Genomic DNA, 13,202 nt, shown 5'->3' on the forward strand with positions numbered 1-13,202 from the left:
TTAGCCTTTGCCACCTCTGTTTGCCATGCACCTAATCTCCTCATACTACTGTCTACTTTCCTCATCTTTCTGACAATCCCACTCCTTCATCCCCAACCTCTTTCTCTATATACATTCCTGTACTTCCTCAGTCCACCACCAGGTGACCTTGTACTCCTTCCTCCATCCACATGTCACAACAAGCACTTTTCTAGCTGTCTCCCTTACTAGCTCTGTTGTACTTACCCAGATATTTGGTAAATCATCACTGCCACACATTGTCTGTCTTAACTCTTCCCTGAACTCCACCTCACAATCACCCTTTTCCAGTTCCCACCATCAGATCCTTGGTGCTGCCCTCACACTCGTCCTCTTCTTGATCATCAACATCATCTTAGAGACCAACAGTCTCTGCTGCCTAACTACACTTTCCCCTGTCACCACTTTACAGTCTCCAATCTCCTTCAAACTGGCCCTCCTACATTGGCTATATTCCACCGTGTGCATCTCCCTCCACTCTTGTATGTCACCCTATGCTCCTCCTTCTTGTTATAGTATGTACTCATGACAGCCATGTCCATCCTTTTTGCAAAATCTACTACCATCTCATCGTCTGCATTCCTTTGCTTAACAACATACATACCCATCCCTTCCTCATCCCCCTCTGTTCCCTTCACCAACATGGCCATTGAAATCTGCTGCTCGGGTACAGTCATCACCACATCATCCAACTGACTTTACATTTCTCTTTCTCATAAACTGTACAAGCAAATTGCATAGCATATGCACTAAAAACATTCATCATTACACCATCCATTTTCAGAGTCATAAACATCACTCTATCAGACACTCATGTCATCCTCCAAATACACCCTTGGTATACTGTTCTGTCAGGATAACCACTACCCCCTTTACCCTCCCATCCACACCCTGATAGCACAATTGTGACCTGGCTCTGATACACCTAGTCATACTCCCCTTCCATCTGGTCTCTTGCACATACAATATATCCACCTTCCTATGGCCATCATATCAGCTAGTTCTGTCCCTATACCAGTCATACTGCCAACATTAAAAGTTCTTACCCTCACTACAACACTCTTAGACTTTCTCCTCTCTTACTGCCATATGAGTGTTGGACATCCTCCAGGGTATGTCAGTCAGTTCAAAGGCTATTGTGCTATTGAATGACTCGTGTGTTACAGCAATATTAAGGCAGTGTCACTAATTAAGTCCCATTGCCCACCATGTATGTGTGGTGTCCTACACATGTCCTTCTCTAACAGGTTGAGAGGGATGACTGGGCAGTAAGAGTGTGAATACAGTGTGCCATACTAACATAGAACAGAAGTGTATATTCGGTATTACTTGTGCACAGCAGTATGAGTAGGTGTATCTGGCCACCTCATAAGTACAGACATGGGATGCAAAATGTCAGTTAAATAAGCTGTGCATGTTGTACTCGTGTGTAATCTTAGTTACTGTGCATCCAACAGACTGACATTTCTACAGCTACTGGTTGTTGTTTGCCCTGACTCAGTCATGGGTAGTATAACATGCATGATTATCAGTTTGAAATTGGAGAGGTGTCCAGCTGTGTTATGACTGTGTGTCCATGTTTACTACAAACAGCTATATGAACATCAACATAGCAGTATGGGCTCAGCAATACCTTACTCGTAAAACCTGTCTCCACCAAAGTAGTGTAATCCCCTTTGCTGGACAGCAGCAATACACAAACCACAGACTTGGTGCCTATATTGGCTGTACAGGGCAAATTAGGAGCCGGCATCAACTTGGCATCAAGTCATCTTTTCTCTGATTAAGCATATAAGGTCATAGGTGGAGTACTGTAAGGCTAACTATGAGTGCAAATTGGACATATCCACCAAGGCCAATCACAAGGCCATCTTCACATATGTCTGCAATCTCAGAGGCAAAAAAACAACCCACCCTGTAATGGTGGTCAGTCAGACTGCATACACAAACAACATAGCTACAGCCAACCTGCAGCAGATAGGGTTAGGGCAAACATCACCCCCTGGCTCAGCATCACTATAGGTGGATATGCAGAGCACCCACACTCCTCCCCTCATCACCAGTGAGTAAGTACATATTGCCTACTGAAAGGCAGCAAACATAAGTATCCATGGGACCTGATAACATCCCTGTCTGCATCCTACATGAACTCAGGCATGTGCTCCCAGCTCCATTACACACTGTAGTCACACCAAGCCTTAGCACTATCCACACCTCATCCACATTGAAGATGGCCAATGTCATCCCTCTACACAGACATGAATGAGGACTAGAGGATTCTGAAATTAACTAGCCCTCATTGTGAGGACTATGACACATCCGGACCAGCAATGCAATGCAAACAGATACAGTGCTGACAGATTCCAGGGGTATGTTGTGGTTGTGAGTGGTGGCTACTGGTATTCAATGTAGCTGTCCAGGTTCTGTACATACTTTTGCCAAATGTATGAGGTCCTGTGATGTGTTTCCCTTTTTATGTCTTCCAGGTGCAATGTCGCATCACCAAAGGTCTACTTTCTCAGTGGCTGAGACAAATATAATCATAGATGCCATACTACAGAACCATGCCATAATGTTTGGCCGGAGCAACATCTGTGGGAGAGGACCAAACTGTGGGATGACCTAGTCCACAGGGTAAATGATGTTGGCCTGCACACATGTACATATGAGCATGTCCGGCAACATGCAACTGACCTCATATGCCATGCCCGGCAAAGGGCTGCTACAGTGGCCAGAGACCACATAGCCACAGGTGGGGGCCCAGCCAGGCAGCCCCCACTGACACCCATCAAGCTCTTTGGCAACCTTGGGCCACCCATCCCAGTACAACATCAGGAAATAGATCCCCCATATGCTGGAGGTGGCTGGCACCAAGACAATGGATGAGGAGTGTGCAGGTAAGGTTCCAGTGGAGATTACTAGACCAGTGTAGCAGACATACTTGTATCTACGTGCTTGTGTCAGGTCAGATTGCAGTTGTGGATGGGGTTTTCTAATGCACAGAAGTGCACATCTATTTTGAAGGACAGCAAATGATGTAGTATTGGGGGTTGTACTGTAAATGTGCAGACATGCTGCATCCATCCTGTACCAATGCCACATGTGAGTCTGCTGACAATACTTCTGTCCCACAACTACCTGGGTCCTGAATCTGGTGAGTATGGAATTGTTCTGTTGTGGTTTGCCAATACCCCAGGCACGTGAAGGCCATGCAATGTATCATACACAAAACTGTCACTCATAGCCACATTGCTTTAGGTGCATGTTCACTTGTGGTGGGGTTAACTGCATTGCATCACAGTGGTCACCACAGGGACCTATATGAAGAGAATGCATGAATATGAGCAGGTCCGGCAACATGCAACTGACCTCATACGCCATGCCCGGCAAAGGGCTGCTACAGTGGCCAGAGACCACACAGCCACAGGTGGGGGCCCAGCCAGGCAGCCCCCACTGACACCTATCAAGCTCTTTGGCAACCTTGGGCCACCCATCCCAGTACAACATCAGGAAATAGATCCCCCATATGCTGGAGGTGGCTGGCACCAAGACAATGGATGAGGAATGTGCAGGTAAGGTTCCAGTAGAGATTACTAGACCAATGTAGCAGACATACTTGTATCTACGTGCTTGTGTCAGGTCAGATTGCAGTTGTGGATGGGGTTTTCTAATGCACAGAAGTGCACATCTATTTTGAAGGACAGCAAATTATGTAGTATTGGGGGTTGTACTGTAAATGTGCAGACATGCTGCATCCATCCTGTACCAATGCCACATGTGAGTCTGCTGACAATACTTCTGTCCCACAACTACCTGGGTCCTGAATCTGGTGAGTATGGAATTGTTCTGTTGTGGTTTGCCAATACCCCAGGCACGTGAAGGCCATGCAATGTATCATACACAAAACTGTCACTCATAGCCACATTGCTTTATGTGCATGTTCACTTGTGGTGGGGTTAACTGCATTGCATCACAGTGGTCACCACAGGGGCCTATATGAAGAGAATGCAACATCCATGTAGCATACCTCACAATCTGTCAGTGCAAGACTTCTGGACAGAGACCAACAAAATAGGGGGACAAACGGCCTAAGGTAGGGACATGTGTGAAACATTACTCTCATACAGTTGATATAAACAGTGTACACACCCCTGTTAAGATGCCAGGTGTTTTGATATATATGCAAACTGAGACCACAATATGTCAGTCCACACCTTTTTCAATCTGTAATGTGACCTATGACATGTACAATTCAGTTGTAAAACCAATCCATCAATTGGCCACCAAATATGGAGTATATAAACTGTACAATAAGTGGGATGCATATGTGTGCACACCCTTCAAATAATATTTTACTGCAGCAGCTTGTGATTTACTGACAACATTCAGTCTGCCTGGGCACATACCTGCCATCAAGTAAAGGCACCTTGAGTAACACCAAATACAGTGGCGGCTGGTGACTTCAAATCAAAGGGGGGCTGCAGGAAACAGCTGAATGGGTGGGGTCAATGGGGAAGGGGTGTGGCCAACTAGAAAGGTGAGGAGCTATGCTCAAAACCACAAAAATTAACTTTAATTAAATACACTGCCCTGGGTGGCAAACCATCATTATGAGAGTACAATAAAGACATAAATAAGTGTAGAAGAATAAAAATATTTCAATGCATTGGCTGCATGACAGCTTAGTTAATATCTAGATGGAAACAAAAGGTTGTGAGGTATGAAAAAATAAATTACTTTTTAAATACATTACTGGAATGCCAATCAAAATCAAGTAGAAGAAAAGCCAGAAGCACTCAACTCAAACCACTTCTCCTTGCACTGCAGTTCTAATTATAATTTATATTCAGCTTTATTAAAGTACCAAGTAACATGCTGAAAGTAGAAATCTCTGTGATGCCCCCACTTGTAAAAATGTTTCTTATCCAAAAAAGACCTGCTGCCTGAGAACTATCTACTTGTTTCATGGGAAAACATGTAAGTAAAAAATGAAAAGCAAACAAGAAACAAGCTCAAGATACATTGCTTAAAGGATTACTGTACAGGTTATGGACCACACATGATTGGCATTCTGTTTTGTTTACGGGTAAAGTCTGTAGAGATGACTGGAAGTCTCCAACAAGTGTAATGAGCTTTTTAAAATAATGGAATCCTGTCCTTTAATACCCAAGGCTTATACATTATCTAGTCAAGTATTCTCTGCATGGCAACAGCAGAAAGGCTTTCAATGTTGGCATTTCTTTAATAGTATGCTTATTAAAGCTTACTTGCATCTTACGATCTCAGACAAGCTTAACTTATGGTCATTAAAGCATTGCTACTTAAACACAGAGCAACAAGCACTTTGAGTAATAAGCATAAATCAACAGTACACAAATATGACAGAAACCAGACCTTTCTGCAAAATCAAGGACAGATGAAAAGCCACTGTAGTACTTGTGTCTACCTTGGATGGGGGGGACACACTGCACATTTACACTGCATAACTACTCCTTGCCTTGCTTGGACACATCCAGAGTCACTACATGGTGGAGTGGGGTGCAACAAGTATGTCACAATTTGAAATGTCTCTGGCTGACTGTGATGGCCCTGACACATTTGTCATACCTCTCAACCTCAGAGCAAGAAATCTGGACAAAGCCATACACAGAAGTGGGACAAATGCCCAAAAATAAGGACAATTTTTAAATATTGCTCTAATGAACTTAGAAAGATAATAGAATAGGTCTTGCATTAGTATGACTTTTCTGAAGGGTATAAAATCTGAAACTCAAATGTCTGTCATTATTTTCTAACTTCAGTCTTTAGTGATTTGTCACTAATTTGCCAAAAAACACAATTTTATGAAAAATGGACCAAATGTGATGCAAAAATATAAAATAGCCACACGATACAGCTGGGAACCTGTCAAAGAAGGGACACTTCAATATTAGTACTGCTAACTTGAGCAGCTGACAAAATAAAAGAATCTACATACATTTCAAGTAATCTATAACTTTGATTATTACAGTTATTTCTTAATTGTAAACCCCCCGTGTTTTCTTCCAAAATTGCTATTTTGCAGAGGGATTATTAGGGGGAAGAGCAACATTTTTTGCCAAAATCGGGGACAGTTGAGAGGTTGGCTATGCCTAATTCTATAAAGCAATTTATTTGCATGTACCTCTCAACCTGTTAATGCAGTAAACCTGAACAAGGCCAAATATATTGGGGGAACATATAAACAGTACTAAAAATTGCTCTTGTATAAATTGAGACAGTTGATAGAATAACAGTTCTTACTTTAGCATGCATTTTTCTGAAGGTTATGAAGTCTGAAGTGTATCATTATTTAGTGACTTAATTTCTAAATGATTTGCCAGAAAGCTACAAATTTTATGAACAACAAACCAAAAATAAGAAGCAAAAATCTATTCATTCTTTGAAAATCTGGACAGTTGGGAGGTATAGTTCAGTTGGGCCTGTCTGAGTTTGCTGCCCTTCCCCCCTGACAAAATCATGGTTGAATGGAGCCTCTGCAGCCATTCCAATGAACCATTACTTGGCTATTTCACTCCATTTACCATAAACACTAATGTGCATACTGCTTTACTTCTATGATGAGTTGGACTTCATTTGAAAGTTTTATTTTGTATTTTACAGCACAAACACTAAGTCATCTACTAAACAAAGCAATGCAGTCTCACAATGAAAACTTAGCATTAAAACTTCTCTGCCCTTGAAACTCACATTCATTGAAACAGCATTGAAATCCACATTAAAAGAAAATACATTTTGCCAGTGGCAGATAAAGATTAATTGTGTGCTGTTTTCAAATCATAGGCCCCTTGCATATGAAACATACATGTGCTCTTTGATACACCTTCCTCATTGTACTAAATTATATTCCTTGTACAATATATTACAGTTGTTAGAGGGTGTTTTAAATTTGTTTTGAACATTTTTCCAGTAAGCAATGAAACAAAATGCATGCACCCATAATGACAAAACTGCCCAGTTCAGAACATTTATCATAAAAGTCTACTCAGACTTCCACAGTCCACCATTATCAGTAAATATGCACAATTCTACAGTCCACCATTATCAGTAAATATGCACAATTCTACAGTCCACCATTATCAGTAAATATGCACAATTCTACAGTCCATTATCAGTAAATATGCACAATTCTACAGTCCATTATCAGTAAATATGCACTATCTCTGAAGAAGTAAAAGTCATCTAAATAATTCCACATTAAAGAAATCTGTAACGAATGAAGAGGTTGCTGCTAGCAAACACCTTTATATTTCATGGTTTCATCAAAAAATAAAGTGCCTGTTGCCCCTCAGGAATAAATTGCCTATATTACATTAAAAAAATGATAAGCTAGTAATATTGCAAGAGGAAATGGATGGCAAACTGATAACGGACTCATAGTTAGTATCTTCACCAAGGAGAAGATTTTCAGTACGGCAGTATCCACCGCTTGTGGGAGTAGAACCCACAGCCTTCTGCATCAAAGGCAAGTACACAACCTGTTGTGCTATTAACAAGGCAAACCAACTTCACTTAAACAACACTAAACTTCTGTTCCCCTGCAGCTCTCAGCTTCTTGTAAAATCTACTCAATACTCAACTTTGCAGCACAAGAAAACTGGAAAAAGCCAAAATGTATTTGGGGGGGGTCAAAAGCCCAAAAACCAGGGACACAAACATTGCTTGTATAATCTTGGAAAGTTGCTAGAACCATACATTTTACTGCCAAGCTCCCTGTGCAAAACAGTCAGAGCAACATACCACTACGCCAAATCAGCTGCTTTGTAAAAGAGGAAGACTGAAACTTAAATGGCTATCATTTAGTGAATTCAGTTCTCACCATAGCTGTCAACCTCTTAGTAAAAAACACCTGGACAAACCCAGTAAGGAGGGAATACAGCCCTCAAACATTCAGTGAATTCAGTTCTTGCCATAGCTGTCAACCTTAAAACCTGGACGAAGCCAATAATGGGGGAATACAGTCTCAAAATAGGGACAAATTTCAAATATTCATCTTATAAACTTAGAAAATTGCTAGAATAAAAGGTTGTGTTACGGTTGTGTTACTATGTATTTTCTGAAGAACATGAAGTCTGAAATTCAAATGCCTGTCAATTTTACTGCTGACAGAATAAAAACAATTTTCAGCAGAGACCCAGGGAGAAATACATGAACCGTCTTTGTAAAATGACAGGGCACCAGAGCAAATCCACACAAATACAGGGAGGAGATGCAGACTCCACACAGAAGGCACCCCAGCCAAGAATCAAACCAGAAAACCTATAGCTGTGAGGCAACAATACTACCACTGCACTATCAAATATGCAAGGACTTAAACATTCAGAAACCTGAAGTCTGAAATTCAAATGCCTGTCAATTTTATTTAACATTTGTTAATCAGGACAGTCTGACTTGGAACAAAAAAAAATTTCAGCAGAGGCCCAGGAAGAAATAATGCAGACATGTCTTTGTAACATGGGAGGACACAAAAGCAAACCCACACAAACACAGGGAGAAGATAAAGACCCCACAAAGAAGGCACCCCAGCCAAGAAGCAAACCTGAGAACCTGCAGCTGTGAGGCAACAATGCTACCACTGCACCATCAAATATCAAGCACTGCAGCATTTACAAACCACAGATATTATGAGGAACAGATGAAATCAAATATGAGGCAAAAATCTGCAGTTTTTTATTTTACAAATGGTGGTGGGTAGGGAATTCAGGTCTTTAACACCCGCATACAAGGTACAGGGTTCAAGCCTGAGGTATTCCCTACCACACACACACACACACACACACCTGTAGTAGCAAACCACAAAAACTAAATATACTGCACTGGGTGCCAAACAGTCATTATGAGAGTCCAATCAAGACAAAATGAAGTGTAGAAGAATAAAAATATTTCAATGCATTGGCTGCATGACAGCTTAATATCTAGATGGAAACAAAAAAAGGTTGTGAGGCATGAAAAAATGAATTACCTTTTTTTAAAATACATTAACGGAATGCCAGTCAAAATCAAGTATAAGAAAAACAAGCAGCACTCAACTCAAACCACTTCTTGCACTGCAGTTCTAATTATAATTTATATTCAGCTTTATTAAAGTAACAAGTAACATGCTGAAAGTAGAAATCTCTGATGCCCCCACTTGTAAAAATGTTCCTTATCCAAAAAAAGACCTGCTTCCTGACATCTACTTGTTTCATGGGGAAAACATGATCAAAGTAAAAAATGAAAAGCAAACAAGAAATAAGCTCAAGATACATTGCTTAAAAGGATTACTGTACAGGTTATGGACCACGCGATTGGCATTTGGTTTACGGGTAAAGCCTGCAGAGATGACTGGAAGTCTCCAAGTGTAATGAGACTCTTAAAATAATGTAATTCTGTCCTTTATTACAAATACTGGCATATGCATTTCTATACCCAAGGCTTATACATTATCTAGTTAAGTGTTCTCTACATGGCAACAGAAAGGCTTTCAATGTTGGCAATTCTTTAACAGTATGCTTATTAAAGCTTACTTGCATCTTGCAATCTCAGCCAAGCTTACCTGATGGTCATTAAAGTATTGCTACTTAAACACATAGCAACAGGCACTTTGAGTAATAAGCATAAATCAACAGTACAAAAAATATGACAGAAACCAGACCATTCTGTAAAAATCAAGGACAGATGAAAAGCCACTCTAGTACTTGTGTCTACCTTGGATGGGTGGGATTCTCTGCACATTTACACTGCATAACTAGTCCTTGCCTTGCTTCGACACATCCAGAGTCACTACATGGGGAAGTGGGGTGTAACAAGTATGTCACAGTTTGAAATGTCTCTGGCTGACTTGTGATGGCCCTGACACATTTGTCATACCTTTCAACCTCAGAGCAAGAAATCTGGACAAAGCCATACAAAGAAATGGGACAAAGGCCCAAAAATGAGGACAATTTTTAAAATATTGCTCTTATAAACTTAGAAAGCTAATAGAGGTCTTGCATTAGTAAGAATTTTCTGAATGGTATGAAATCTGAAACTCAAATGTCTGTCATTATTTTCTAACTTCAGTCTTTAATTATTTGTCGTCACTAATTTGCCAAAAAAACACAATTTTATGAAAAATGGACCAAAAATGTGATGTAAAAATATAAAATAGCAACACAATACAGCTGGGAACATGTCAAAGAAGGGACACTTTAATATTAGTACTGCTAACATGAGCAGCTGACAAAATAAAATATCTACATGCATTTCTGAAATAAAAGTAATCTGATTATTACAGTTATTTCTTAATTATAAACCCTCCATGTTTTCTTCCAAAATTGCTATTTTGCGGAGGGATCATTAGGGGAAGAGCAACATTTTGAGTCAAAATCAGGGACAGTTCAGAGGTTTGGCTATGCCTAATTCTATAAAGCAATTTATTTGCATGTACCTCTCAACCTGTTAATGCAATAAATATGGAGCCAGATATATTGGGGGAACATATAAACAGTACTAAAAATTGCTCTTCTATAAACTGGGACATAAATCAGGACAAGGCCAAATATATTGGGGGAACATATAAACAGTACTAAAAATTGTTCTTCTATAAACTGGGACAGTTGATAGAACAGGTCTTACTTTAGCATGCATTTTTCTGAAGGTTATGAAGTCTGAAACTAGTGTGTCATTATTTAGTGACTTAATTCCTAAATGATTTGCCAGAAAACCACAAATTTTATGAGGAACAAACCAAAAATAAGAAGCAAAAAATCTATTCATTCTTTGAAAATCTGGACAGTTGGGAGGTATAGTTCAGCTGGGGCAGTCTAAGTTTGCCGCCCTTCCCCCTCACAAAACCATGGTCGAATGGAGCCTCCCTGCAGCCATTCCAATGATCCATTACTTTGCTATTTCACTCCATTTACCATAAACACTAATGTGCATACTGATTTACCTCTATGATGATTTGAACTTCATTTGAAAGTTTTATTTTGCATTTTACAGCACAAACACTAAGACATCTGCTAAACAAACTTGGCATTAAATATTCTCTGCCCTTGAAACTCACATTCATTGAAACAACATTAAAACCAACATTCAAAGAAAATACATTTTACCCGTAGCAGATAAAAAATTATTCTGGGCTGTTTTCAAATCATAGGCCCCTTGCATATGAAACATACATGTGCTCTTTGATACACCTTCCTATTGCTTTGAACATTTTTCCAGTAAACAATGAAACAAAACTGTCCAATTCAGAACATTTCCACCATAAAAGTCTACTCAAGCTTCTACAGTCCACTATTATCAGTAAATATGCACAATTCTACAGTCCACCATTATCAGTAAATATGTACAATCTCTGAAGTAGTAAAAAAGTCATCTAAATAATTCCACGTTAAATAAATATGTAATGAAGAGGTTGGTGCTAGCAATCACCTTTATATTTCATGGTTTCATCGAAAAATAAAGTGTCTGACGCCCCTGAGGAATAAATTGCCTAAATTACATTAAAAATAAGCTAGTAATATTGCAATAGGAAATGGATGGCAAACTGATAACAGGCTCATAGTTAGTATCTTAATTTTCAGTATGGCAGCATTCACCCCTTATGGGAGTAGAACCAACAACCTTCTGCATCAAAAGCAAGTACACAACCTTTCGTGCTATTAGCAATATGAGCTGACTTAGCATAATCAGCACTAAACTTCTCTTCCCCTGCAGCTCTCAGCTCCTTGTAAAATCTACTCAATACTCAACTGCATCTCAACTTCGCAGCACAAGAAGTCTGGAAAAAGCCAAATTTATTGGGGTGGGTCAAAAGGGCAAAAACCAGGGACACATTAAACATTGCTTGTATAATCTTGGAAAGCTGCTAGAATAAAATGCTGTGTTACCACCATACACTTTACTGCCAAGGTCCCTGTGCAAGAGTCAGAATAACATACCACTATGCCAAATCACCTGCTTTGTAAAAGAAAAATGCTGTGTTACCACCGTACATTTTACTGCCAAGGTCCCTGTGCAAAACTGTCAAGAGCAACATACCACTACTCCAAATCAGCTGCTTTGTGAAAGAGAGGAAGACTGAAACTTAAATGGCTATCATTTAATGAATTCAGTTCTCACCATAGCTGTCAACCTCTTAGCACAAAACACCTGGACAAACCCAGTAATGAGGGAATACAGCCCTCAAACATATTCAGTGAATTCAGTTCTTGCCATAGCTGTCAACCCTAGCACATAAAACCTGGACAAAGCCACTAACAGGGTATTACAGTCCCAAAAATAAGGACAAATTTCAAATAGCCATCTTATAAACTTAAAAAATTGCTATAATAAAAGGTTGCATTACTATATATTTATTGCTAAAATAAAACGCTGTTTTACTATGTATTTTCTGAAGAATATGAAGTCTGAAATTCAAATGCCTGTGAATTTTACTTCTGACGGAACAAAAACAATTTTCAGCAGAGGCCCAGGGAGAAATACTGTAGACACATGTCTTTGTAAAATGGCAGGACACCAGAGCAAATCCACACAAACACAGGGATAAGATGCAGACTCCACACAGATGGCACCCCAGCCAAGAATCAAACCAGAAAACCTATAGCTGTGAGGCAACAATACTGCCACTGCACCATCAAATACGTAAGGAACTAAACATTCAGAAACCTGAAGTCTGAAATTCAAATGCCTGTCAATTTTATTTAACATTTGTTAATCAGGACAGTCTGACTTGGAGCAAAAAAAAAATTTCAGCAGAGGCCCAGGAAGAAATAATGCAGACATGTCTTAGTAACATGGGAGGACACAAAAGCAAACCCACACAAACACAGGGAGAAGATACAGACCCCCCCCCCCACAAAGAAGGCACCCCAACCAAGAAGCAAACCTGAGAACATGCAGCTGTGAGGCAACAATGCTACCACTGCACCATCAAATATTAAGCACTGCAACATTTGTAAACCACAGATATTATGAGGAACAGATCAGATCAAATATGAGGCAAAAATCTGCAATTTTTTTACAAATGGTGGTGGGTAGGGAATTCAGGTCTTTAACACCTGCATACAAAGTACAGGGTTCAAGCCTGAGGTATTCCCTACCACACCACCATGAGCCTAACCACACACACACACACACACACACACACACACACATACACACACACACACACACACACA

Source organism: Protopterus annectens, chromosome 7.part0, assembly GCF_019279795.1.
Source record: "Protopterus annectens isolate FY-2018-M chromosome 7.part0, PAN1.0, whole genome shotgun sequence".
NCBI classification, from domain to species: domain Eukaryota; kingdom Metazoa; phylum Chordata; order Ceratodontiformes; family Protopteridae; genus Protopterus; species Protopterus annectens.